Raw genomic sequence first — 23,998 nt, forward strand, 5'->3', positions numbered from 1 at the left:
GAAGCTTGGGATCAGAAGTGGCCTTTGAGGATTTGTCCCAAAACATTGCCCCAGACCAAAAAGAAGACTAGAAAAATCTTAAAGAAAATTGAAAAGAAAGTGGATCAAGGTCACAGATTTCATTCTCCAGCTTGAGCACATAATAGATACAGACTAATGACAAGCAGATGGAAATTTAGGCACTGGTCTAAGTTGGCTGCCTCTTGCAATAGCAGTAGGGCTTGGTCTTAGTGCAGCATGTTTCTGGAGGAGGCAAACTGCCTGGGGAGAGAAAATCATTGCACCCCCTCACGGAAAGCTGAGCCAAGAGAACTTTTGTTTTAGATAGTGTTTTGTCAGCCTAGCAACGTTGGTTGAGATGATATAGCTCTGCTGGCAAGGAACCCATCAACTGGTACATGCAAAGGCCTGGTGTGATGTGTCCATAGCATGGCCTCACCAGGAGGTGATTTATCATGCCAACAAACTCTTCCTTGGTGGGCTGCATGGGGACCCTGAAGCTGGGAGTTTTTAGCCTGAGCAGCTGGAGGCAGGAGGAGGGAAAACCCACCCTGTCCTTGTCTCTCAGCTCTGACCCCTGGTACCAGCACAGGCAGTGGGGCAAGAGATGGGGTCTTTTGTCTGGTTTGTCACAGATAAAGCCCTCAGCAAGGAGAAGTCCTAATGCTTTTTGGCATGTGGATAATATCCCTGGAAAGCTCTCTAGGAGTGACCCATCAAGGCAAGGGGACAACAATCGTGGTCAGTGTTGTATTGTGTAGCCTCCACTCAAAGTTCAAGTTTTCCATGTACCAATAAGGGCCTTTGAGATTCATTTGTCACACAGGAAAAAAAAAATAAAAAGGAGAAATATTTTTAAAAGCCCATGTAGAGATATCTCCTGACCTAAGAAATAAAAACATCCCCGTCCTGTGGTGGTACCCCAGGCTGGCAGCAAGCTCATATTACTTAATTATGATATGTTGCCTATACCAAATAGCAGGGGACAAGCCCCCTCCTTTATTCTCACAGTCTGGCATGGCTGTGTCTGCCTTGCAGCTGTTCAGAGCACGTATATCAACACGTCTCAGCATCCCAGCACAAGCAGAGGTGCTGGAGATGCAACCCTGGAAAGAGAAGCTGCAATGGGGAAGAGCTAATTTTGCCCCTAACTGTGCAAAATTGTCTTCTTCCTTCCAGAGGCTGATTTCCTTCTCTTAAAATGTAAGTTTGGTTATAGTTCTTTGTAAGGTGTTTTCCCTAAAAGCACCAGCTTCTCTTTTTTTCTCCACTCCAGCTCTTCCCTGTAGCCATCCTGTAGCAGTGCAGGGAGGACCAGCTGCTGCATTACCAGCAGCAGGACTCTGTGGACAGCGAGGGAAAAAATTCTGGGAAACGTCAACACCTCTGAGAAATCTGGTCTTGTGCATCCCAGGCGCACAATCCTGTTCTGCATTTGTTTTTCCCAGTGAAAGGCTCAACTATACCTCCCATCTCTGAGGCTGAGGACAGAGCAGGAAATCTCAAAATGCAAAATAATATTCAAAAATACAATTATTTTAATAAAATACAGAGAATTTGGGGGAGAAAAAGGGGGTGTCTTGTACAGACTGCTGAATCACCAAGTGGGGCAGGGAAGAGCCCAGGAATGTGCCTCCCAAGGCTGTGGTACCCAGTCGTGGTTGTGCCAGGCAGACCCAGGGAAGATGCAGGTCTGGAGCACCTGGATAAAAACCCATCTGGGGAGCCCAGAAATGAGAGCTTGCCAGTGTTCCTCCTGGCTTTGATTAAGCTTATTGTCATTTTGGTCAACTCCCACTCCCCTTCCCTCCCTCTCTCTGTCTTTTTGCCCTGGAAGTCTGTTCAGCAGATTGTTCCCAGCTCTCAAAGATCAAATTTTAATTAAAGTCATTCAGTGGTTTTGAATGACTAATGACCTCTTATCAGGTATTGTGCTACAAATAACAGGCAAATGACCTCCCCTCCCACTCTTCATTAATGCACTTATTTTTTATACTGCCTGCCCTGCCAAGACTCTTCTTGCCTCAAAATAACATGAGAATTGAAAACCTCCTTGAAATACATTTTAGTTCAGTTCAAAGGGCACAAAGAGGTCCAGGGATGAAGATGCACTTTTACAGACCGTCTTGAAAAATCTGTCTATGGAGGGACAGATTTTATAATCCAATTTTCTGAAAAGAAAGAGCAAGTCCTATTGGATTTCCACCACCAAGGTGTGTCTCATGGGAATTTCTGTCCATCACTGGATGATGAGTGTCAGATGCTGAGCTGGGGCTCAGGTTTGGGTATCCCTCAGTCCTCTGTGGATAATCAATAAGGCAATAGGAGAAAAAAACCATTTCTACTAGGTCTTCAGAAAGGACAAGGATTTAGGATGAAAACAAATAAATAAAAAATCCATTTTGTTTATATTCCTAGTTTTCTCCTTGTTTATCTGCTAAAGGTTTTGATAGAGGACAAAAGCCTCTGTGATCACTGTCCTGAGCCCCTGAGCTCCATGTGAGGAAGAAAAAGAGCTGAGATGAGCACAGGTCATTGGTGTGGCCTTTTCTAAAGTGTTGGGATCAGAAAAATAATACTGAGAAGAAGAAGAAGAAGAAGAAAAAACCAGAAAGCACAGTTTCTTTTCCCAGTGGCAGTTCTCTTTTTGAGGTGTGGGGTGGGTGTGGCACCTGGCTGTGCTACCTCCGGGTAAGTGGCTCTGAGCTGCTTGGCAGCACTTTGCTGCTGGGAGCAAATAAATGCTGTATTCCTTCTGTGCTCCTTCACATCCACCAGAGCTGGAGAAGTCTTATGAAGTTTTGGTGAATATCTGAGGGCTGAGCTGGGAGCACACCTCTGCCAGGCTCCCAGAGCAGCAGCTGCTCTGGAATGGTGCTCCAGATGTTTGTTCCAGATGTTTGCCTGGGGAAGTCAGTCACACAGGTTTCCAAATCTGTGGGCACATGGAGACCTCCTTACTACAAATCTGCAGTGCTGTGATGATAAGCAGTGAAAATAAACTGGTAGGATTATTGCACAATTATTTTTTGTCTTCTTGAAGCTGTCTCATAAACACAAACCAAAACCAAAACTGGGTGAGTTCATAGCATAACTCCTCCCCTACAAATGACTCTCTCTAAACACCAGTGACAGCTTTTGGCCAGCAGACTGGCCAGAGCAGTTTCTAGGGGTGGTTTATCTCTGTCCCACCCTGAGCTGAAGGAGAGCTGAACTTGCCATTGTTTTTCACTGGTTCTTTATCTCTTTCTCAATGAAATGCTCAGCCTGCTCGTGTGCACGCTTCAGCCATGCTGCAATTTGCTCTGGGTTTATGGCTTGAAGGTGTGGCTTTTTCCTGATGCACCTCCAGCCCAGGGTAAGAGAAGGAAATCACCTCAACACAGAAGATGTGTGACATCCAGGGGCTCAGATTTTCCCTGCTTGAAGCCACAAAGCCAAGGTGGATCTGGCCATTTTTGACATAGGGGTATAGTGGATATTTTAGTGAAAATGATGATGTTTTAAGCAGTGCTTTTGCTGCAGGGGTGGTGCTTACACTCACCCACCTGCTGGTGCTGCCTGGACACAAGGAGGAAACTCAGCAAAAACACCATGTGCCCTCTAAACCACTAAGCACATCTGCTCCATGAAGCCTGACTTGAGGGGCTGTTTCCATTGTTCCTGACCCTGCTTTAACACTGAAATTAAATCAGTTGGTTAAGCAGAGCTGTGGGTTCATGTTTACCCACACATCTTTTCTGAGGTGTCCAAGGTTGCTGCTGAACTGAGGCTTTAGAAAAGGCTGTGCCACATGTCGTGCAAAATCCCTGTTAGCCTCACTAGGATGTGATCAATTACCCACCCACTCCTAGTCCAGCAAGAGGCAGCTCTGTACAGAGACAAAACATTTCAGACAAAACCTGAGACTGCTCCTGCAGGCAGAGGGACAAGGAGCTGGGATGTTCAGAGCAGAGAGGGCTCCTGGAAATCACAATGGGAAAGGGTTAGGGCAATGTAGGAACTAATAGAATTGAATGAAGAGGATGAGACGTCTCTAATGGTGTCAGAAAATCTCCAAGAACCACATCAGATGGGTGATGACTAGGGGAAACTCTCCCCAGACACAGAGAATCTCTCTGACAAGCTTTATCCCTGGGGATATGAAAGCAAGACCTGCAGGAGGGAAATGTTGAAAGCACAAAGGCAGAAATTATTGGTCAGGGAGGGTCCTAAGGTTATTCCTGACATAAGCTATGAGCTCTAAAAACTCAGAGACTCCCAGCCCTCCATGGATAACCTGTCCTAATGTGTACCTTTGCAGCCAGAAAGGATGTATTTTTCTCCCAAATGCCTTCTAAGAAGCTCTGTTGCTAAATGTTCAGCTCATTCCTTTTTGTTCTCCCTTTGGTAGCTATGGAGAGCAATTGACTGCTGCCCTCTTCATAAAAACCTCTTGCATATTTGAAGACTTTAATCAACATCCCAGTTCTCTTTTCTAGTCAGTCACTTTGTTAACTCCAAGAAGTATCACAGCTATTGTTTGCCCATATTCTTTATGCTAGATGCCCCATTCCCAGCTGGTGGGAAGGATCACTGTCACCCAGCCTGGGATGCTCAGGAGCCTGTGAGGTGCAGGCAGAACAGGAGGGCAGGTGCTCAGGTGCTGGCAGCAGAACTCACAGGCACAGCCCCGAGCCTGCCACTCTTTGCTGGCACCCCTGGCAGAGCAGGGAGTTTCAGAGCAGGAAGAGGTGCTCAATGTGCAGGAGGGAAATGCCTCTGTGTTGCCCACTGACTGCACACTGCCCTGCAAGGCCAGGCTCTAAAACTTGTCTTTTGGAGTTTTTAAGGAGCCATCATCCACTTCCTCTGCACAGGAATTGCTCTCACTGTGGCATCTGCCTGTGGAAAACAAGTGATACTGAGTGGGAGCACAGAGCACTGACTTTTCCAGCCCAGCTGAGTCTCTAGAGGAGGAGGCTCCCTTAATTACTTGAAATCCATCACCGTTTTTTGACGGTGGTGTCACCTTGCTCTTGCATTAAAAATAAGAGGCACATCAGATTTCTCCTCTCCACAGCATGGCTGTGTGTTGCAGGCTCACCCCAGCCTCGGGAGCAGCCTCAGCGCTGCCTCTCCAGGTGATAGAAAAGACTCTGGGGACCCCACGACCAAGCCACACTTGCACCAATGTTCTCTAAAACATTTAATGCCGGATTATGTAGGAGATACAGTGTGGGGTAGGACGTGAAGCAAGCTCTGCAGGGCTAAGTATACCTCGCTTAGTGTACCTTACCATACCTAATATTGGCTTTTGGCTGCTAGAAACGTCATCTCAGACAGAGATGGATGTGATTATCCCGGCCCGGAGCCGCTGCCATTCAGCATTGCAGCATCCCCACCTTGTGGTGCGCTCCGGAGCCTCTCCCCGGGCTGCGGGGCCAGCCGGCCACCGGCTGCAGTGTCAGCTCCCCGGCAGCCCTGGCTGAGCATTCACTGCAAGAGACACAAGCCTGTGCTCTGCCTCTTCCTCTAGACAGGCGCTAAAAGGTATGGTAAAAGTCCTGCATAGATGGGGAAAGGTTTTTTTCGAGTTTTATTTTATTTTTTTTTTTGTGCATGTGTGTGATGATGTTTAAATCTTTCCTTCTGGAAAGATGTAAACTTTGGTTCAGATTACCGAAATATCTACCATGAAAATTCAAAATATCATGATAGGTTTCACAGAGGTGTTTCACAGTTAGCCAGTACCTTCTCCTTTGCTGCTTATGCAAGGAAGGATCTCAGAGGTGATGTGGGCTTTACTGAGAGCACGTTTTGCAAGCAAAAGAAATATAGCTATTTGTGAATCCTCAGTTGGTGCTGTGGGTAGATACTGGTCTTCAGGGAAAAAAACCAAAAACCAGATATTTCTAAATCACAGTGATTACCAATTGGCTCTGTGAAATAATCCATCATCTGGAGAAAGGTGGAAGTGTTCCCAGAGAGGTGGTGTATGTCCTGTGCCTGGAAACATTCAAGGCCAAGTTGGATTGGGCTCTGAGTAACCTGATCTAGTTGAAGATGTCCTTGCTCGTTGCAGGGAGGTTGGACTATGTGACCTTTAAAAGGGCCTTTCCAGCTCAACCGGTTCTGTGATTCTATGATCTCCTTTTAGGGGTAACAACTCAGAGTAAACTTGATGTTTTTGTCAAAGATCTGGATATTCTTCAGTCTCTGAGAGCATCTGTATGAAGATAACTTGAACCTGACCTCTTCATTCCCAGGCCCAATGCTGTGAGCTCCCTGGCACGTGCCCTATTATCGAGGGGACAGAAAATGCTCAGCACCTCCTTGAAGAAGGGGAAACTGGGAAAGGTGGAAACATGGGTGAGAATGCAGCCCCTTCCTGCCCTGTGTTATGATGAAGCAACTTCAAGTCCTTTTTTCTTTGAGGAAAGGTGGCACAATATTGTATCTTGAAATAAGAAATAAAATTCTGCACACTCTGACTGTAACATATCCAGGTAGATGCCTGGTGTCCCCAGGGCTGCATTTCCTACAGTGCTTTCCAGCACTCTCCAAGCTGGAGGAACAATTTATAAAAGTATAAAGCCATGAGTAACTTTGACTAGCTCAAAGTCTGTTTTGCTCCTGCACTTCTTCCTTGGAAGGAGTGAAGACTATTCACATCTGCTGAACGGAGGAGCTGATGGCTGGAAGGAGCAGGAGGCGACCTCCTCCCTTCCTGCTCCCTTCTGCCGCAAAGAGATGATGATCCGCAGGGTCTCTCTTAAAAAGCTTTTCTCCAGGCTTGCTAACTTTGCAACCTGCTGATGAGTTAATGTGAAACAGAGCCCTGGAACATGCAGGGAGCGCGATGGGGTGGATAAATCACGGCCAGGCTGGCCAGGAGGGCAGTTGCTGGGCTGTGGAGTCATAAAGGCTGAGCTCGCTCCATACGCCCCAGCCGCTCGCCGGGCCGCTCCAGAGCTGCTTGACAGAGCTCTGCCTTACAAGCCTGCTCTTCAAAGCATTCCTGTCTTTACTGTCGAATGCACCAAATGTCTCCCACAGCTGTTTAGTTGGTTTGTGAGCCTTGTTAAGTGCCGGGTTTATCATAGCTTTCCCAAGGAATGCGCGCTCCCAACAAGTAGCTGAAAGATATTATCTGGTTCAGCCAGCTGAGGAGCTCAGGCTCCTTGGAGACTAGCTGAGAGTGTACAACTAATTTCTTAACTGGACAGTTGATATGTTTAATTGAACTTGAGTGTTCTTTGGTCTATTCTGCTGAGAAGAGAGGTTTGGGGAGAGGATCACGGTATCATCACCCTCATAGCACCGAGTATTGCTTGGGAAGCTGTTCAGGTAGTCATAGCTTTTCAAACATGTAGCCTTTAATCAGTATGTTTGTACTTATGCTACTATAAAGAAATAGCCACCACCTAAGTCTTGTCCACCTGCATCTGGCAGAGCCTCTGCCTAGACTGACCTAATGTTACCTGCACCTTGCATCCTCTCGATAGTATAACCTAGAAAAATATTCCTTCAGTGGCCAAGGCTGCATCCATAGCAGGATTTGTTTTCCCATCAGAGCAGTATCCAGCCATGCCCATCCTTGCAGGCCAAGGCAAAGGGTCTGCAGCCCACTCTGGGATTTGTACCCTGGCACGCTTCCCTGTGGATTAAACCTTGCCCAAGCTACTGCATATTAAAGTTCCCTCAACAGCATTAAGCAACCCTAAGCTTTCTTTGAAGTTCACTTTAAACATCTCTCAAAGCCACCATGGGTAATGTGAAGGTGAGGTGTATAATGGTCAGAATAACCTTATAAAGCACACAGAGAGACAGCCAAAGTACTTGAGTTCTGTGGAGCACCAAGCCGCTGAGTAAATGGGCTTAAGGGCCTGCCTCTCTCATTTGCTTGTTCAGCTGATTGATGTGACCATAAGCTCCCCGTCTGCAAGCTCTCTGGGCTCTTCATAAGCTAGTTTTGTCCGTGACATAGAGTTAATGTTATTAATTATTGTCTCTCTCCTCTCCGTGGAGATCAGTGTTCTCTGAGCCCCTTCCGTCATTGGTGGCACATTGAGCAGAATCAGAGTAAAGCAGGGAAGCCAAATATTAGGGAGAAACATGCAAAAATGGGGTTTCCCATACTTTTTCAACTGATAGGAGGAGGCACAGAAAAGGGCTGCATGCCCTTGGATGGAAGATACAGGACAGAAACTAAGCAGTGATTTAAAATCCTTCACTGGAGGATGATAAAGTTACAGTATGTAATGAAGACATGGGAAAGTACCAACTATAAACTAGGAAATCCTACAAAACAGCTCATGAGACAATAAATAACCCTGCTTTGAAAGTGATGATGCAAAGTTCAGATTGTACAGCACACTGCCATTTGCAGTGCTGTCTTCATGTTTCTAACGTGAAATTCAGATTCAGAGACATAGATTGGCACAAATGACATAAACTGAAGCAAACTTTTATAAGATAGCCTGAAGAACTGAATGGCAATCCAAACTAAGACCATACTGAGCTCCAGCTGAAAGGAGAGAGTGTGGGAGCTCAAGGGGCAGGGACACACACTTGATTTTCAGCAAAATGAAAAGAAAGAAAATGCTTTAAACATGTAGGTATTGCAAAATATATTCTCTGATCATGCTTTTTCTCATTTCTCCTTGATGTGAGTGTTGGTGGATGGCAAAGAGTTCATCTGTTCAGAGCAGATGCTGTTTTGGTGGCAGTGTAGGGCTGGACATTGCCCCCAGCCAGACCTTGTGCCCAGCCCTGCCAACCCAGATCTTCCTAAAAGAGTGGTTGTGGAACTGGAGGCATTATCATTTGCCCTGGGATGGCATCATAGGCACCAAAAATTTCTTGCAGGGTTAAAATGAATCTTTTCTCCTAGTTAAGTCAGTTTTAAGTCACAGCATGGACCGCCTTAAATGAAAGAGGATTGTTGCTAGGAATTTTTTTAATGTATGGATCAAAAGAAGAGGAATTGAACTGGTTTTGATAATTATTGCACTTTTCACATTATCCAAAACTTTGCTAGAGTTACAGAAATATTTAGCCATCCTTTCACTGGTCCTAGAAAGAAATTCTCTTGACATTAACAGGGAACTACATTCACTGAGTCCACTCTGCTGGTCATGTCCCACACGGATCCTGTCTCTGAAACCCATGGATCAAATTCTCCCTTGGCATAAGAATTACAGAAAGAATCGCTTTGATTTGATGAGTCAGAAGTTTACCCAGCATCAGAGTGGGCTGATGGTTTCATTTCAGCAAACCAAGATTATTTTGGATATCTACTAAAATGGACTGACTGGTATTCCCGCTCCCATGTATATACACACATACCAGACAATAATCTCCTTAACAACCCACAGATGAATTCCTTAGCTTATGAATCTGCCAGAAAACACATAATTTTCCCCATCAAGGAATGTTGCTTGGCACATCTTTAATATATCACTTACACAGCCCTCAATCAACCTAAATGATTCATCTAGCAACATGTCTTAGGCGATGCTTTACATGATTGAATGGTTTATCCTCACTGAAAAAGCACACACCATTCAGTCCCACGTATCAGCCATAAAAGTTATTAATAACCAGGAATTACATAGATAAGAGTCATGAGGCAGGCTTTAGCCTGGGTGACAGCAGCTGGCCCACTTTGAGTTCCATCAGTAAAAATCAGCCAGAATTTGCACCCTCTGGGAAGAGATCAGAGGCTTGGACTCTCAACACCAACCCATGCATCATATTTTATGTTGTGTTTTACAGTTTATCAGCCTTCAGGTTAAGATTTATTAGTGTTGCCTTGCTGTTTAGTAGTTGTAACTCATGACATGCTTGGTGCTTAGCAGAGTCTGTGACAGAGGGGCTGGTTCTTGCTGTGGACATTGCACCAAACTACAAACCCACGCAGGAAAACCACCTCAAGCAGCAAGGCAGGGACAGCAGCTCTCTCTCTCTGTCTTCTTCATCAGATGCCTTACATCTGTAAGAGGCCAGGAGACATTATCATATCTGGTGTGGACCTGCTCACAGCCGTGGGTGAAGGGATCTGTGTCCTGGCCTCTCGCTGGTGTGAGACTCTGTGCTGTGGGCTTGGCCACCTCTTGGATGGAGACACTGATGATTAGCTCAAGGACAGAGCACAGCAAGCTGTCTGAGTCAGCACAGCCAACACATTGTCCTGGGCACTTGGGAAGTCATTTTTCATCTGTGGTGTCTTCTCTCCTCCAGGGCTGGATGAATTACACAAGGTTCCTTGGACACCAGACAGGCGAAGCGGGGTTAGAGCACCATGTGATCTCAGCTACAGTTCCCAGCCCAGCGTCCTGATGTTGTGCACAGACGTGGTAACTTGGCTCCTTTCCTGCTTGAAAACATTTGTTTGGATGTTCAGAGACTTTCTCAACACTGTGGCCCCCCGCCATAGGGTGTTACATGGCTTTAGATAAGAAATCTCCATAAAACTGTAAGCAATGTGTCTTCTGCAGTAAATCTTTCTTCTTAGTCAAGAGTGAAGCAGTCACATTATGTTTCCTTATTTTGCAGTCCACCTGTTGCAAGGAAAGTGCCAAGAAAATTATACACCAGTGGGAAAGTATAGATTGCATAGATGGCTTGGACCCAACAAGAGTCAGTGTGACTATGGGATACACATTTGAAATCACCCTCTTCTATGAAGCTCTCTTTGTGCAGCAGGAAGGGAATCCCTGGCTGGGTGGAGACAAGCAATCTGCTGGCTCAGACACCATAGCTGTAGCTGCTATCTCCCCACGGAAAGGGAGGAGGATAAACTGTGTGTTGGACAGACAGATCCTGTGTGGCATGGCACCACAACAATCCTCGTGTGCCTGAGGCGTGAGGAACAGCCTTCATCTCCTTGCCTGAACCTGGCTGCTCCCTCCTGTGCTCTGTGGCCATGAGTGAGGAGTTGGCTGGCAGCACTGCATGTGCTCAGGGATGCAGGGCTGCCCATGCTTGCTGGAACAAGCCACCCTGGTAGAAAAAATGATGGGCTTGTTGTCTAAACAAGAGGTTTACAAGAAGGGATCTGCTGACACTGAGTGGTTTAAATGACTTATCTTTATCCTCTGAATAATTACTGCTAATTCATTACTTTTGAAAATATTTTAAAAGCCCAACAGTTCTTGTTCCCTGCAGTCTGGGAGGACTGTGCTATCACATCACTGTCTATGCAGTCAGAATGTGGATGGATGGGACCTACACAGTCATGGTATTTAATCTTCCTATTTGATTCCTACCATCCCTTTTCTGAAAAAGATCATCTTTCACACCCCAGGGTTCATCTCTCCTATTTCAGCTGAGAAACTGCTCCTGGAAATCTTTGCTGCAAGGGCTGGAGAGGGCCCTTCTGCCTTCAGTACACAGGGATTCAAACCATCCCCCAGCTTCTGCCATGTGCCAACACTGTCCTTCCCCTGCTCCTCGCAAAAATGCTTTTGCTTTATAGTTCTCTTTGTAGCATTGCCATCAAATGAAATAATGAAAAAAGAAACCCCAAAACTGGGCAATCAAACACCCTGGGCTTCATTAGCTGCTGAGGTACCAGTTCTGGGTGCTGCCCTGGGAGCAAACACTGATGTCTTGTGACAGCACCAGTCTGGAAGGGCTCTCACACCAATGGCACCTCCACAGAGATCTTCTCTCCTGCAACTCTGGTGCTTACACCCATAACCTAACATGAGCTCTATGTGAAAGGCAGTCACACAATGTTGAAAATGCACATAAAAAAACCTAAATCCAAAACCTCACTGAGGGTGCAAACAGCAAGCAGCCTGGGAAGCGTCTTTCAGCTGTCCAACCCTGCAGGAGGAGCAGCGTGCTGGGATGTGGAGCAACTCAGCTGTGATAGCTGGTGAGAGCCACAAGATGTCTCTGGAAACCAGCATTTGGACAAAAAAAAAGGCATTAATAACCCCAGAAAAGGGGCTGGGCTGTTTCCATCTGCGGTGAGCCCTGAGCTCTGGGATATGTGCTGCTCTGAGCCTGTACTGGGAGCAGCAGGGACAGCCTCGCTCCCCGAAGGTCCCTCTCCACAACAGTTTACTCCAGGTGAGAATTTGCCCCATGAGGTTGCACACATGGCACTTCCTTAATGCATGGATGAGAACTGTGGATCTGTAAATCACTGTTGGATTGAAAGCTGTATTGACTTCTAAAGCCATGGGACAAACAGCAATGAGTGCACATTGGGAACCAGATTAAAGAATTATCACAGGGCGGCAGAAAGCAGTAAAAATGGGGGGCAGTCCTGTCTGGGAGCCCTTCTGCCACGTGTTTTCTTGCACACCTCATGCTGCTCTGTGTCTGCTCAGCTTTGGATCCCCTGCAGCAGAGCCTGCAGCTGATGGGACCTCAGCTCTGGCTCTCTCAGCCCAGAGCAGCGATGAATAATCCCTTTCTCCCTCAGGGTCCTGCTTCGGCTGCAGGTCACTCCCCAGAGAGCTAAAGGAGATACTTTCAGCTTCTGAGATGTTTCCTCTAGGCAGCATTGGCCTGGGTTTATAACCTCCAAACTTGCCAACTCCTGTGGGGTTTCACTACCTGCACCGTCACCCCCAAGGATTGATGAGCACAGAAAAAATCCCACTGCAGCACACCCACAGACAGACATGATGGGAATGAACTCTCTGTCTCTGACACAGGGAAATGTCCTGTTGAACGTGACTCAGAGCTCAGCAGAATGCCTGCAGGTTCTGATCCTGCATCCATGTCAGTCACTCAGGGAACTCCTCTCCCTTTCACCAGCTCCTCTTGGCTTCCGAGTAAGCAGCTATAGAATTGCAGGGTGGAAAAGGCCCATATAAGTGTAAAGTTGTTATTAAGAAATAGGCAAAGCACAATAACTGGTGACTCACAAAGTTTAATGTGAGAAAACAAAGCTATCCTTCAATGGACCACATAGAGAGACAGCAATTATTGTTAATAGGAAAACCTCTTTAACATCCTACTAAAAACGTGTGGCAAATAAAATCCATTGCCCACCAGGCTCAGTGATTATAAGTATCATTTATTTTAGGATTTGTTTTCCCTCTTACAAATCATAAGACAGTCATTTAAACTAATAATAAGCGAGTTATGGGGATAATGGGATTTTTAATGAGCTGTTTCTGGTTGGGGGTTGCCTTTACAGAAACTCATCCAGTGCACTGCAAATGCCAGTATTTAGCATTGAGGGATGTGGTGAAAAGTCCATTAGTTTAAGTCTGCTTTAACCAGAGGACCAAACTTTGTTCTTGCAGTGTGTTTAGAAAAACTCCCCCAGGACTATCATTATATCACTTTACTCGAGGCACATACATTTGGGTAGAGCACAATGAGAAAAAAAAGAAAAAAAGATGTAGTCAATATCTCTGGCATCATTAGATGAAGAAGAAAAATAAAAATTAAAGATGATGCTCACCAAGTCTTCCCCTTCATTGTACAGAATGGGAGCTTGGAGTTGTCCTGATAAATACTACATGTGTAGTGTTTAGACAATGTGAAGCTGTTATTGTGGAAGGTCACTAAGATTTAATGGGACATTTCTTGATGGCATTTAGCTTGACTTCTGCCTCCTGCTTTGTCTGAGATGCCTGCTTTTTTTGGTCAGAAAGTACCAATTTCCCTCCAAAGCATGCTATAACTCAGAAGCAGAAGACCTGCTCCTGAATTGCTACCCATGCAAAAAAATGCTTGCCCCAGAGGACCAAAATCCCACAGCACATTTAATTTCCTGCATTAAAAAAAAAAGCTGTGGTCCTTCATTTGAGATCTGTGTCTCCCATGATGTCTGGGCTGAGGCCTCAGGCGACTGAAGGATGTTGTGTATCCAGCTAAAAGAACCCACCCCAACCCGCAGCCACCCTTCCCACAGCCACGGCTTTGTGCAAAATGACAGAGAGGGTAAAACGGCGAATGCGAAATCTCCTGAGTGAAAAGGAATTAGTAAAACCCCATATTCATGAAATATTGAGAGCTAATTATATGTGCATCGGAAACCTCTGGGGGAAGGGAGATGGAGGCCTTTCATTAGACGGTAACTGGAACTTTTTCATCATTTGTCTAGCTCAGGAATGTAAGGCTGCTGTCTGGAGAGGGATGTGGGATTTGGCTGCAGGGCTGGGTGTGCAGGTGAAGTGCCATGCTAGCGAGTGTTTCTATTGTACTCTGGCACATCTTGGAAAAGGGTCTAAGCTGGAGCAGGTCGGTGGGGCTGGGTGCTCCAACATCTCCGTGCTCCCACACGGTCTCTTCACTCAGATGAACCGTGAGGAATCGTTCCCAAATAATTATTTTGCCTTCCTCTCACACAGCCCCCAAACGGGTCCAAAGTCCCATCCCTCACTTGAAACCTGGTCACAGTTTTTCCTAAAGGGTGGAAACCCCAGTCTACACCAGGCTGTCTCCAGAAAGCTCAATTTCCTTGTTTTTGTCTTGCTCTCTGCTTTTTCAGCCGAAACGAATGGCTGGTTATTGCCCCTGCACCACCGACCAAATTCAAGCCCAAGACCAGAGCCGGTGAAGACGGGGGCAGGTTTTTGTGGCGGAGCCAGAGAGAGGTTCTCAGAGGCAATCTGCCCGCAGTGAAGTGCAAAAGTGGGGAAATTTCTCTCGAAGTTTTGCGGCGACTCTAGCGACAAGGATGCTCGGGGAAACCCATCCCAGATCTCTGCCTTTCGGCCCCCTCTCCCTGCTGCCAAACCCTCCTGGCCGCACCCGCGGCTCTTCTCCTGCAGCTGAATTTGTTACACCTCGTGGTGCCCTGGTGATCTCTGCCGGGAGGGACGCGTGTCCCTGGCCACGCCGGGCAGCAGCCTCCCTCCCGGGGAGTGCCGGGGCGAGCAGCATCCCGGCACGGCTCCTCCAGCAGCCGCTGCTCCGGGCGCCCCGAGCCCCGCACCCGCGGAACCACCGCACCCGCGGAACCACAGCACCCTCCGAGCCCCCGCACCCGCGGAACCACCGCACCCGCGGAACCACCGCACCCGCGGAACCACAGCACCCTCCGATCCCCCGCACCCTCGGTGCCCCCGCACCCTCCGAGCCCCGCACCCTCCGAGCCCCCGCACCCCCCGAGCCCCGCACCCTCCGAGCTCCGCACCCTCCGAGCCCTGCACCCTCCGATCCCCGCACCCTCCGATCCCCCGCACCCTCCGATCCCCGCAGCCCCCGAGCCCCGCACCCTCCGATCCCCGCACCCTCCGATCCCCGCACCCTCCGAGCCCCCGCACCCTCCGAGCCCCCGCACCCTCCGATCCCCCTCACCCTCCGAGCCCCCGCACCCCCCGAGCTCCCGCACCCTCCGAGCCCCGCACCCTCCGAGCCCCGCACCCTCGGTGCCCCCGCACCCTCCGAGCCCCGCACCCACCGAGCCCCCGCACCCTCCGAGCCCCGCACCCACCGAGCCCCCGCACCCTCCGAGCCCCGCACCCACCGAGCCCCCGCACCCTCCGAGCCCCGCACCCACCGAGCCCCCGCACCCTCCGAGCCCCCGCACCCTCCGAGCCCCCGCACCCTCCGAGCCCCCGCACCCTCCGAGCCCCCGCACCCTCCGAGCCCCGCACCCGCGGAACCACCGCACCCTCCGATCCCCCGCACCCTCGGTGCCCCCGCACCCTCCGAGCCCCCGCACCCTCGGTGCCCCCGCACCCTCCGAGCCCCCGCACCCTCGGTGCCCCCGCACCCCCCGAGCCCCGCACCCCCCGAGCCCCCGCACCCCCCGAGCCCCCGCACCCTCGGTGCTGCTCCGGCGGCGCGCCCCGGCCCGCGGCACATAAATCAGCATTAAACCCATTCCCCACTCTGATCCCCGGTGCCACCATCTATTACTCCCCCAGTGCGTTTTCTATCACCTTTCGTTAAAATTACACAGCCGGAAACTTAATTTACCCCGAGCTTTAAAGACAAATAAACCCCGCAGGCCGGTGGCCCAGCGATATGCCTGTTTACTCGCGCGATCCGGAGATTATTATGAATTGTGGTGATTTTCAAACTGCTGCTGGTTTAAATGCCTTCTCGGCTACTCTTCCCGGCTGGGGAAAAAAAAATTCCACCCACTCTTCCTGAGCAAGGGCCAAGGAGCAGGAGACCATCTCACTTGCGCTGGGCTTTATTTACTTTTGCTGTTATTGTTATTATTATTATTATTGAAATTTGGAACGAGAGAGGTTTTCAATTGCTGAAATAATTGCTTGGGAGAAAGGTTGCTTAATCTGTTCATACATTATTGACTCGGGCTCCAATATTTGGCTTGCTGCTTTTTATCTCAAGAAGATCACGTACGAGAGTCTTTTGCATAACAATTTTTAAAGAGGACACATCCTTATATCAAAAGTGGACGTGACTTGAATTTTGCCGGCGTTTGTCCCTAAAATGACCCAATTCCGGTTACTGCCACTGGGCAGCAGTAACATTGCATCATTTCTCCAGGCAATAGACTTATTTTGCTTTACTCTCTGCCCCTGTCCCTGTCCCCCACCCCCAAGCCAACACGTACTTTTAAAGCTGATTATTTTGTCTTGCTGCATTTTAGCACTACACACGCAGTTTTTCCCTCCCTGGGAACAGATGAGCAGAGAGGAGCAAGCCCAGCTCGTAGGAGCCACACGGATAATTAAAGCCGAAAGTTCCCAGGCAAGGCAGAAATAGTGCCTTCAACGAAATTTTGCTGTGAGCCGCCGCAGAGAGAGCCCAGCGCCGGTGTCAGCGCCTCCAACCACCTCCTGGAACATCATTTCCCCGATGAGGATCAAAAGAACCCCCCTCTCCCCTGCTTTTTCCAATAGGAATGGTGCTGCTTCCCAGCCACACTGGTCAAGTTAGTTCCGGAACAAAGGATGACAAAAACACAAAGGATTCTCTTTCCCCCCAGCTCCCCTTTCTCCCTTTCTCGACTCCCCCGGTGCCCGCACACCGGCCCGGGGCAGGCCGGACCCTCCCTCCCGGTGTCGCCTCCCGGCTCCGGGGCCCGCCTGGCAGCCCCGGCCCGGCCGTGGGGGTGTGAAGTGACAGAAGGGGGAGCGAAATATTCTAGAGAGGGGCATGGGGCTCGGTTCCTCTCAAAGCACTGACAGGGAGAGAGCCCTGAGCTGCCAGCCCACCGGAAGGGGAGAATTGGTGACATTCATGTCCCCCGACACCAGTGCTGTCGTTTGGACCTCGGGTTAAAAGAACCTAAGAAACGGCAGACCTTTGCAGGAGAACCCCAGCCACGGCTGCGGGCAGGCGCTTGGGGAGGTGTGTGCACCTGAGAGCGGAGGAGAGGATCCCGTGAGGGACCATTCCCCTCCAAGCCAAGAGTTGAGCAAACTTTGCACGGCTCCGGACCCTCTGCTCCGGGCAGGGGACGGGCGCGGGGCTGGCAGGAGGAGCCCCTCGAGGCGGCCTCGGGCAGAAGGGGAGCCCGGGGAGCAGTGCTGGGGAGAGGTCGTGCCCGTGTGCAGCCTCTGAGCTGAGAGCCAGAGCGATTTGCACACGCGTGTGTGCGAGGCGATATTTCCCCGCACGCCCGCTGCGCCCGCGTTCAGCTGCACAAACGCACCCGCAAACCCTCGGAGGCAAACAGAAGCGCAGGGAGTGCAGAAGGGCTGGGAGACACGGCGTGGAGCTGCATGCAGACATCCCCTGCCCCTACAGCCATGGCACGGCAGCGGCTGGGCGGCGTGGGCGCCGGTCCCGCGTGTGCCCCTTTGTCACCCAAATGTCCCGAATTCCACGGAGGGAAAAGCTTTACTGCCACAAAGAGGCAGCCCTGCACCCGCTAGAGCTGGGAAAAGTCTCGGGGGTCTCGTTCCCCGGGCAGGGAGCCCCCCTTACCCGGGACACCCCCTCCGGCCGCCAGAGCCCGGCGGAGCCGCCCCGGCCCCGGCCCCGCCGCCTCCCACGGGATCCGGCGGCCAAAGTTTCCCCGTCTCTTCCCTGGGCTCCACGGCTCCCGGAGCCGAGAGGGGAGCTGGGCGAGACATAGGTGGGAAGAGCTGGAGGAAATTGAAAACATATTTTAAAGTGTAAACGGGTCCGAGTCAGCCCGTCCGGGTGTGCCGGTGAGGAAGAGCACGGAGGGACCGGCACCGGCAGAGCAGAGGCGGGTGCGGACCCCAAACCCTCCGCGGAACTTTCAGCCCCTATTGCTAACGTCTTGAGCGAAGGGACAGGTTATCTGTCCCGAAGTGGAGCAAAGCAGCGCTCAGAAACATGCACTGTAAGTTAAAGCAGACTGCTCGGGAGCTGCCGGCCGGGCGGGAGGATGCGGCTGCTCGGAGCGTGCCCCGGGCAGCCAGGAGGAACATCCCCGGGAGCTGGCACCTTTTAAAACAGCCCATCCAGGTGACTTGTGCTGCTCGCACCGAGCTAGGGTGGGCTGCAGATGTGGGTGGGGGGCGGGAGGGGGCTTGGGAAACAAATGGGAAGGGGTTTACAGGCAGGCCACTGGAAAGCAGCGAGCTTTTCTCTTTTCTTTTTTTTCTTTTCTTTTTTCTTTTCTTTTCTTTTCTTTTCTTTTCTTTTCTTTTCTTTTCTTTTCTTTTCTTTTCTTTTCTTTTCTTTTCTTTTCTTTTCTTTTCTTTTCTTTTCTTTTCTTTTCTTTTCTTTTCTTTTCTTTTCTTTTCTTTTCTTCTCTTCTCTTCTCTTCTCTTCTCTTCTCTTCTCTTCTCTTCTCTTCTCTTCTCTTCTCTTCTCTTCTCTTCTCTTCTCTTCTCTTCTCTTCTCTTCTCTTCTCTTCCCTTCTCTTTTCTCTTTCCTCTCTTTTTTCCTTTTCTTTCTTCCTCTTTCTTTTCTTAATTTCTTCTATTTTTCTCATTTTAATGCACTTCCTATTTTTTTTATCTTTTTCTTTCTTTCTTTCTTCTTTCTTTTCTTTTTCTTCTTTTTCTTTCTTCTTTCTTTCTTTCTTTCTTTCTTTCTTTCTTTCTTTCTTTCTTTCTTTTTCTTTCTTTCTTTCTTTCTTTCTTTCTTTCTTTCTTTCTTTCTTTCTTTCTTTCTTTCTTTCTTTCTTTCTTTCTTTCTTTCTTTCTTTCTTTCTTTCTTTCTTTCTTCTTTCTCTCTTTCTCTCTTTCTCTCTTTCTCTCTTTCTCTCTTTCTCTCTTTCTCTCTTTCTCTCTTTCTCTCTTTCTCTCTTTCTCTCTTTCTCTCTTTCTCTCTTTCTCTCTTTCTTTCTCTCTTTCTCTCTTTCTCTCTTTCTCTCTTTCTCTCTTTCTCTCTCTCTCTCTCTCTCTCTCTCTCTCTCTTTCTCTCTTTCCTTTTTTAATAGTCTTTTTTTGTATTTTTTGTTTGTTTTTTCCCCTTTTCCTGATCAATTCTTCTTTATTTTCCTTTTTCTTTTCACTTATATTTCCCTTGCTTTTTTTTCCTCTTTTGCCTTATCCATTCGTTCTTTTTCTTTCTTTTTTTTTTTTTTTGTAGGAAAATAATCAAACCAATAATACCGCTAAGATTATGAAAGACCGTTTTCTCCCCTCAGAAACTTCTGCAGGATGCCTTCGTCTCCATTCCACTTGGGAAGGGAGGAGTGACAATAAGTAAATAAAATTAAATCTTTGCTACAGTTCCCCGTGACTTGAGAGCCGGGCTGCCTCGCTGGGGCGGGGGTGGTCCTGGATGGTAATTGATTCATAACTTTATACCAGGACACCAGGGCACAGCATCCCCGGCTCCCCGGGAGCATCTCGGGGGAGCGGGGCGGCCGCGCTGCCCGCCCGGGCCGGGGTGCGGGGCTGCAGCTCCGGCCGGCCGAGCCGAGCTCTCCCCGCAGCCCGGCCCTTCTCTTCACAAAAAACATCCCTTCCTCTCTCTCCCACTCCCCTCCTTGCTACCAGGAGAGATTTTGACTCTCAGAGATATAAACCTGTGCCCCGAAAAAAGTTTCGAGCGGAGCTGCCTCCAGTACCTATTTACCAACGAATTACACCGCTATTATTGCTTTCAATGAAGACTGAATCCCCAAGCGATAATTGAATTAGTCTATTGAAGAGACTGTCAGGTACAATGACGTGGTATATCCCGCGCCTTTCCCAGGGTCTATAGGCTTTGGGGACCCGGAATGTATAGTCTGACCTTACAGCTCATAATAATAATGCTGCACTTGTAGCAGAAATCTATTCGTATTCACTTTTAACAAAACCTCTGGTCAGCCAGTCCCTGTAGGAAGGATGAAATCTATTGTATTAGAACAACTCATTTATGTCCTTCAGCAAAGGCCCCAATGAGATCTGATCTAGACGTAGAAATAGGATTACCACAGCGTATATTAACTACGTTTCTATACTTCCTCCTTCCTATAAGGGCCTCGAGAAAACAAAAATGCAAAGGATTTTTGATCTAATTTTAACTTTATTTTTATTTTTAATTTTGAAACGTCCTTCCTTTGGCGGCCTTCTTCAAAAAGAAGAAAAGGAGAAGAAGAAAAAAAAAAAAAAGAAAAAAAAAAAGGCCAAATAAAAGCAAATACAACGAAATCGGAGAAATGATTTCGCTCGGTTTCCGAAGAGACTGCGGGCTCCGCGGGCTGGCACCGACGGCGGGCAGCGGGTGTCGCAGGCTCCGCCAGCCCTGGGCTGCTCTCCGCCCCCCGGGCTGGATGCTCTCCCTCCCCAAGCCGGGATGGCTGACCCAAGCCCCAGCGCCGAGAGCCGCTGGGGACACCAACCTGCAAGAGACTCAGACGGCACGGCGGCACTTCCGAGGGGCAGGAGAGCTGCAGCACGGCCCCGGCCCCGCAGCACTTTCGGGGGAGCCCTCGGTGCCCCTCCGGACGAGCCGAAGGCTACGCGGGATGGGCCCCCCCCTCCACGGCAGCGTGTGCGGACCGGGACCCCCGACGGGCGCCCCGAAACCCAGCGGCAGCCACGAGTTACAGAGGGAACTTTTTCCTAAGAAGGATTTTTTTTTAAGCTTCCGTCCTTAAGCCACCGTGTGTAGACATATTACCCCGATTACTGTAACTACCTGAGAGCCGGGGAGTAATATTTATCTATTTAGATAGGAAGGGTCGCGATGGAAAAAATATCCAGCCTGGAAATATACATCGTCTTTTCCTTTAACCCCTCCTTATTCATCCAGCCGATCCCCCACCCCCTCCGTACACAAACCTACTCAATTTATAGAGAAGCCTTTGCTATCCAGAACAGTTTCTAGAAGAAGGGAGGACTCCAGATGAAATAATCCCCCTCCCTACACACACACGTACACACACACACACACACACACACACATGCACATAGACACACTTCCCCCCCGGGCGTGCTCAGGAAGGCAAATTAAATAGTTAAAGGCTTCGATTTCTCTCTCTCTCCCTTTTGTTACCCAATTTTGGAACATTTAAGGATGGGTGTGTGTATTGTATTCAATAATAAAAGCTATAGGGCCGCCAGGACATTTATCATCCTATTACTGTAACAAATCCGAGCTCCCAATACATGAAAGGTAAAATGAATTACCGACGTTAAGCCGTCAATAAAGTCATTTCTGTAAATGGTGTCTCCGAAGGACTGCAGCATTATTCAACTAGCTTTATCAGCAGCTGGGAAATTACGTGAAGAAGCTCGCAGCGTGTAATATGGCCCTGCTTACTTTGATTAAGCGTCTTGCCAGGGAATAGTGACAGTGCTTTTGACCAGGTTTTATTCGCCGTCCTGTGATGAACGCCAAGCTGATCAGGCGGAATGAAGAGTAATTAAAACCTATAAATTATCTTTTGCAGCCCTTCTCAAGGCGTCTCTTGCAGGAGAGATAAGGCAGCGAGCCCCCATTTACAGCTCTGAAAGGGACCGCGGCTCACAAAGGCTACGTGGCTAAATGGGATATTGATAGTGTCCTAATTAGAATTTAATTAAGTACCCACGCTCGCTTTTGGGATAAAGATTTCAATTTTGCTAACTTAAATATAAATAAACCCAATTTCGGTGCGAGTAAATGATATGATATTGTGAATGCAGGGGGGGTTTAACATTCATTTAATTGCGGATGAAGCTCTTGATTTCAGGGCTGATTGTGTTCTGCCAGCTATTATTTTAGGGGATTATTGTGTGGCTGGAGGTAACAATTCGGTAATGTTTCTCCGGTACAGAAAATAACCGAACGTGCCTCGGAGGTGCGGGCACACACACCCGGGCACCCGGGCAGCAGCTGACGGACACCCAGAGGTGTCTCCTCCGATTCCCGGTGCCGGTCGCCTCCTGGAAGCGGAGCCGGGCCGCTTCCTCGGGGCTGCTCCCGGGGAGGGAAGAGCATCCAGGCGGTGCAGCACGGCGGGGCGAGGCGGGGGAGCCTCGCTGCCGCCGGCACCGCAGCTCAGCCCGCAAGGAAGCGCCGAGACACGGACACACAGAGACAGAGCTCCGGCTGCATTTTGGGCCCGTAGCCGAGCACATATAGGATACATAGGCGGCGGCCTCCCCGGACCCACCGCCACCCGGCCGCCGTTTTGGGGAGGGGGAAAACTGGGGGGCTTCGGTTACGTCAGAATGAGCAAAGTCCCAGAAATGCCCTTCCCGCAGCCCCGGGGCTCGGCCGCGGGCGGAGAGCGGCTCCAGCCGGAGCAGGTGTCTGCGCTGCTCCGGGCAGCCGGCCCGCCCGGACCTCCTCCGCTGTGTGAAATGTGGGGTGTCGTGGGACCCCCATGGCCAGTGTGGGAGCAGCGACACCGCCCTTCCCGCAGCGGCTGGGCTCCCGCGGCCGTGAGCGCCTGCGGCCGGGGCAGCAGACAGCGGCTCCCTCCCCGTGGCGCTTGGCTGCGGCCCCAGCAGCCCAGCAAAACCAGAACTGGCACCAGGGTATTTTTATTTATTTTCTGTAAATTCATTTTTAGACAGCTGCATCAATCCTAAAAAAGTGGCTTTTTCTTCCCATCCCTTAAAATCCTTAAATTTTCCGTCTGCCTCAACACGCGTCCCGAAGTGCTCGTTCACTGCCTGCTAGAAAAAAACCAAACCAAAACCAAACAAGAATACCAGGGAAAAAAAAAGCAACAAACCGAAACCAACCAACCAAACAAGCAAACATCAAAAAGCAGACGAGGAAACACGATACGAGTTCAGCTGTGAGCTGGAGCTGATCTGCTTCGTATTCCGAAAAAAATCCCAAACCCAGTAAAGGAACAAACCAAAGAGAGGCTGCGGCCGTAAGATCAGCTCGTCCCGGCAGTGCCTCCTGCCTTTATTGCTATTTATTGTTATTATTATTATTATTATTAACTGTAATTTTTATTCCTCAAAACCAAAAAGGTTCGATTCCAGTGAGCCTCCACCCCACTCGCCATCTCCCCGCGCTGCCCAACGCCGCCGCGGGAGAACAGAAAACAAAAAGGAAAACGAGGGGGAAAAGCGCAGAGATTTGGAGGAGTGGGTGTTTATTATCGCTGGGGCCACAGGAAAGCGGCCGATCACCAAATCCCCGCCACCCGCGGAGGACGCGGCGCGGCTGGAAGTTGTTGTTTACGGGGCTAGAAGAGGGTCGGGGGGGGGGGGGGATGGGGGGTCCCGGTTCACGCGCGTGGGCGCGGCGCGGTGCCCCCGCCCCGTCGCTGCCGCCGCCGCCGCCGCCCGCCCCGTCCCGCCCGGTGCCGTCCGCCCCGTCCGGTCCCCCCGCGGTATTTATGGCGGCGGCCCGGCGGGCGCCCATTGGGCGCGGCGCGGGGTGTCAGCGGCGGCGGCGCCGCGCCATTGGCCGCCCCCACGTGCGGGGCCACCTCACGTGCTTCCGGTGCGAGTGAAAAAAGTGTGGCAGAGGGATTTTTTAGGGAGAGTTTGGTGCACGGACCGGCGCTGTCAGAGATTTGGCCCTTTTTTTTTTTTTTTTTTAAAAAAAAAAAAAAAAAAAGGGAGGGAAAAAAAAAGAAAAAAAAAAAAAGAATTAAAAAAAGAACCCTAAGCGGGCGCGGGCGGCGCAGCACCGGGCTGGCGGGGACGGGCTCCGGCAGCCCGCGGCGTGGGCAGAGCGGAGCGTGACAGCGGGGCAGCGCGGAGCCGCGGCAGCGGCGGCCGGGAGATGGGCAGATCGTGACGGGTTTTCG

The 23,998-nt window shown here is 49.8% G+C and overlaps 1 long non-coding RNA gene across 1 annotated transcript; it reads left to right on the plus strand.

The window, feature by feature from the left end:
• The first annotated feature begins 6,918 nt into the window (after positions 1-6,918).
• Positions 6,919-10,504, plus strand: LOC111931808 (uncharacterized). Its single transcript, XR_002865754.2, has 2 exons — positions 6,919-7,329; positions 10,225-10,504. It is a non-coding gene; the product is annotated as an uncharacterized LOC111931808 (long non-coding RNA).
• Positions 10,505-23,998: the final 13,494 nt, after the last annotated feature.

This window comes from Cyanistes caeruleus, chromosome 7, assembly GCF_971803275.1.
Source record: "Cyanistes caeruleus chromosome 7, bCyaCae1.hap1.1, whole genome shotgun sequence".
Classification (NCBI taxonomy): domain Eukaryota; kingdom Metazoa; phylum Chordata; class Aves; order Passeriformes; family Paridae; genus Cyanistes; species Cyanistes caeruleus.